The sequence below is a fragment of the Chiloscyllium plagiosum genome, chromosome 5 (genome assembly GCF_004010195.1).
Source record: "Chiloscyllium plagiosum isolate BGI_BamShark_2017 chromosome 5, ASM401019v2, whole genome shotgun sequence".
Classification (NCBI taxonomy): Eukaryota; Metazoa; Chordata; class Chondrichthyes; order Orectolobiformes; family Hemiscylliidae; genus Chiloscyllium; species Chiloscyllium plagiosum.
Window position 1 is genome coordinate 79,144,874 of NC_057714.1, and position 4,673 is coordinate 79,149,546.

A 4,673-nucleotide genomic window follows, 5' to 3' on the forward strand; every position below is an offset into this window, starting at 1 on the left:
CACTCACCCATTGTACTCTATGCTACTTTCTCCCCACCCCCACCCTCCTCTAGCTTATCTCTCCACGCTTAAGGCTCACTGCCTTTATTCCTGATGAAGGGCTTTTGCCCGAAACGTCGATTTCGCTGCTCCTTGGATGCTGCCTGAACTGCTGTGCTCTTCCAGCACCACTAATCCAGAATCTGGTTTCCAGCATCTGCAGTCATTGTTTTTACCTCAATCAAACCCTCCAGCCCTGCCAACATCCTTGTTAATCTTTTCTGAACCCTTTCAAGTCTCACAACATCTTTCCGATAGGAGGGAGACCAGAAATGCATGCAATATTCCAAAAGTCTTGATCTTGAGCAGGTCTAACAGGGTAGAAGCTGAGTCCCAACTGTGACATTAGAATAACATCAAGTAGAATGTACAACTAGAGAGATAATGGGAACTAACATCACTACTTTATTGTGTAGCTAGAGTGAGGTACTTTGATTAATATAGTTGGACATGATGATAAGCTAACAGAAACATAATTAAAAGAAATCTAAAAATCCACGGACCCTGAGGTTCGTGGGCATTCGAGAATCAGCTTTCTCAGTGTCATGGTTTTTTTGTTTGCAAATAAAAGACCTACTTCTTGAAGAGCTCTCTGTGTCTCCGGGAGTTTCTCTATATTTTCTCCACAACATGATCTAAATAGATAATTTCCAGGAACGCGTATGACTTCAGTCAAGTATCGAGCAGGATACCTGTGGTGTCAATTGGTGGAATGTTTAGACTGTTGAGTTTACAAACAAACCAGATGTTAGTGGCTTAGCTTATGACTTCTGTTCAGCATAGAAGAATCAGACATTCAGTTCAGAAAGGAGAACAGTTTCACTGAGGAGGAGAAAGACCTTTTAGTTCAATAAGAACCAGTCATCTTAGTTGAAGTGCTACTAGTTTGTGGAGCTTCCAAGCTGGGAGACTTTGTAGAGAAGTTTTCAAGTTGTTAGCACTGAAAAAATGTAAGAATTGTTAAAAAAGATTCATACCAGCAGATTTGGAAAGAAATCATAAATGTGTGTCAGCAGTCCAAGGCAAAGAAACTAGGAAGACAAGAGTTAAGTAAAAAGAAAAACATAATGAAGAGTTGAGATCGGAGAGATATTTCTCTGGAAATGAGTATCCAGATAATGGTGGGAAATAATTTGAACATTGTATTGTTGTTTATGTTGGTATTTAACTGTGTTTTTGTGTGTATAATAAGAACCAACTATAGCCTCCTAAAAATATATTTCAGTGACTAACCACTGTGATAACCAACTGTAAAAATTGAAGAAATGATCTCTCAAGATTGGTCTTATTATGAGATCTGACATCCATTATTAACATCAGCTGGGATTGTAACAATTTCATACCTTCCAGAATGTCAATCACCACTCCCACCCTGCACCAACAGGGTTTGTCCACTCCCCACACCCTACCCCATTTCCCATGACATTGCTCTTTTTTTTCCTCATTGAAAATGGTTTTTCTCTTTTTGTGCTCATCAGGTGCAATGTCATTTCTTCTCACCTCTATATATGTGTCCCCTATAAACCTTCTAGATTTCCATCAAATGCCTGTCTATTCTACTCCTGGAGATTCCTCTTCTTACCATTGTTGCAAAGGCTTGCATTCATTGTGTAACCTTCAGCATAAAATTTAATTGTTATTATTGTAAAAATGTTACTAAAACTCAAATACTTAATTTTTATTCCACTTCACTTCTATCTTAGAAAATTGTAGCGATTGAAACCAGGTTCACCTCGTTGACTATGAGGTCATTGATTGGGGTTGTTAACTTGGGGACTGAAGAGTGTGGTGCTGGAAAAGCATAGCCAGTCAGGCAGCATCCAAGGAGCTGGAGATTCAATGTTTCAGGCATAAGCCCTTCATCAGGGCTTTTGCTTGAACCGTTGACTAAGCCCTGATGGACTTATGCCTGAAACATCGATTCTCCTGCTCCTCAGATGCTCCCTGACCAGCTGTGCTTTTCCAGCACCACATTCTTTGACTATGATCTCCAATATCTGCAATCCTCATTTTCTCCTAGTTGTTAACTTGGGCCATTCAGAAAGTCCTAGCTGATTAATATAACCAAGAGATGAGGAGTCCAACCACACACGCCTGGAACAAGGAGAGGAAGCTAAACATCCTGTTGACAGGTACTTCAGGTGTTGGAAAGACTGCCCTTGGTAAAGAGTTGACCGGAAAAACTGGATTGGCATACATTAAATGTGGAAGAGCTTGCAAAAGAAGGTAATCATAATGATTGTTATGATGAAGAATACTCTTGTCCCATTCTGGATGATGACAGGGTAGTTGATGAACTTGATGATAAGACGAGTGAAGGTGGAATAATCGTAGATTACCATGGTTGTGACTTCTTTCCAGAGCGCTGTGTTTGTACTTTGTACAGATAATTCAATTTTGTGTGACAATTGGAAAACAGGAGTTACAGTGGAAAGAAACTTGAGGACAACATACAGTGTGAGATTTTCCAGACTATATATGAAGCAGCTATGGAATCATATCAGGAGGAGATTGTCCATCAGTTACCCAGTAACACACCTGAGGACCTGGACATAAACTTGGTTCAAATCATACAATGAATTGACAATTATAAATGTCCTTGTGCTAAAAAGATGCACTTGTGTATAAATGTCAAATATAATCTGACAAAACAGCTGATTTCTTTGAGCTGCCTTTAGTGGTATTTTCAGCAGCAGAAAAACAAAGGATTTTAGGCTATATAGAGATTTAATTAATTATCAAATATTTACATTCAAAATTCAATGGTGCTCAATGTAAATATTTTGCTTATGAATTAACATGATGAAAGTTGGCATTTTTTCCTTGATAAATTGTCTATTCTAAACGAACCACTTAAGTAAACCCATTTTTAAAAATGATCAATATATAAAATATTCTGCATTGAGAAGAGAGACAAGTTGCAGAAGCTTTTCATCAGCACAGATGCAAGAATGCCAAATTTACACCAACTGTATTCCTAGTGCTTTCTCCATGGTAGTTGCCCTGCCAACCAATCAGAATCTTTTTCTCCTGTAGCATAAATTATTGATTGTCCAAGTTTGGCAAACTTGTGTTTTTGTGTTGATGAATAAGTTCTAGATGTATTCAAGATACACTATTCCATATTCCTCTTTGGAAGGGGAAAGGCAAGACTAATTTAAGACAGATGAGGTCTTAAACTTGAACCGGAAAGTTTAGATACAATTATGGCACCAAAGTGAAAAGGTGACTGGATATTTGTTCAAAGTAGATGTGACCACTCACTCAAACTTAATATGTTGTGCTGTTTTACTCAGTTGGTGTTAGATTTTAAATTATGCATCAAGTACTATTTTGATTTTAAAGTACTCATTCTGTTTTTTCTATTCTAACTTATCAACCCATAAAGTATTGGTCATGTTTTACTAAAAACAAAACCAAGAGATGAGAATCTCCTCAGTTCAGGTGAATGACTCAAAGCTACCTGGCCACAACCAGTGTACTGTGCATGAGTAAATAAAGGGTGACATGATGATGGGATACCGGCCTCTATGCAGTTATTTCAAATACATTGCAGGAAGCAACTTATATAGTAAATATCTGTATCAAATAAACAAGCCATGTATTTTCAGAAAGACAAGTTAGCTTCAAAACCACCTTTCAGAAGCACTTTAACAAAGGTCACAGAGGTCTTAAAGACTAGCATCCCTTGTGATTCTATTTCAATTAGAATTGTAAATAAATCAGGCAAGTCATTTAAGATTGGAGGATTAATTTGGCACAGAATTAACTTGCCCCATTAGGTTTAATCATTATTGTCTTATGTTATGTAGAGCTAAGAAGCGAAAGATCATTTTTATTGGTGTCTTGCCAAACTGGAACACAGTATTTCATTACTGTGGACTAAGTTTTGTAGAACATTGAGACTGAAGATATTTTTGCAAAGAGCTTCAGCTCAGGTTGTGTATGTAGATGTTGGTTTGCTCGCTAAGCTGGTGGGTTGTAAATGTAAACATTTTGTAACCGTATTAGGTAACATCAGTCCAACTGCTGTGAAGCATTGTTGTTCTACTCCGCTTGATATTCATATTATCCGGACTGTTAAGGTGGGTTGTGTCATTTCTGGTTTTGCTCTGCCATGGTTTTAGATGGGCTCTATTTCTACATGCTGGTTGATGGCATTCCAGGTTGAAAGCCAGACCTTTTGGAATTCCCATGTATGTCTCTGGCTAACCTGTCCTAGGATGGTTACATTGTACCAGTAAAATTGATGGCCATCCTCAATGCATGCAGAAATAGACCCCATATAAAACCATTGCAGAGAAAAACCAGAAATGACACAACCCACCTTAACAGACGGAATAATATGAATATCAAGCGGAATGAATTCTGGATTAGTGGTGCTGGAAGAGGACAGCAGTTCAGGCAGCATCCAAGGAGCTTCGAAATCGACGTTTCGGGCAAAAGCCCTTCATCAGGAATAAAGGCAGTGAGCCTGAAGCGTGGAGAGATAAGCTAGAGGAGGGTGGGGAGAAAGTAGCGTAGAGTACAATGGGTGAGTGGGGGAGGGGATGAAGGTGATAGGTCAGGGAGGATAGGGTGGAGTGGATCGGTGGAAAAGGAGCTGGGCAGGTCGGACAAGTCCGGACAAGTCA

The 4,673-nt window shown here is 38.9% G+C and overlaps 1 protein-coding gene and 1 pseudogene across 2 annotated transcripts in view; one reads left to right on the forward strand and one right to left on the reverse strand.

Annotated features, from left to right (window-relative positions):
- The window catches only part of LOC122550031 (phosphatidylinositol 5-phosphate 4-kinase type-2 alpha), a 257,190-nt gene that overhangs the window by 208,321 nt on the left and 44,196 nt on the right, over nucleotides 1-4,673 (reverse strand). The gene's annotated exons all lie outside the window — the stretch shown is intronic.
- On the forward strand, nucleotides 2,104-2,618 carry LOC122550032 (annotated as a pseudogene).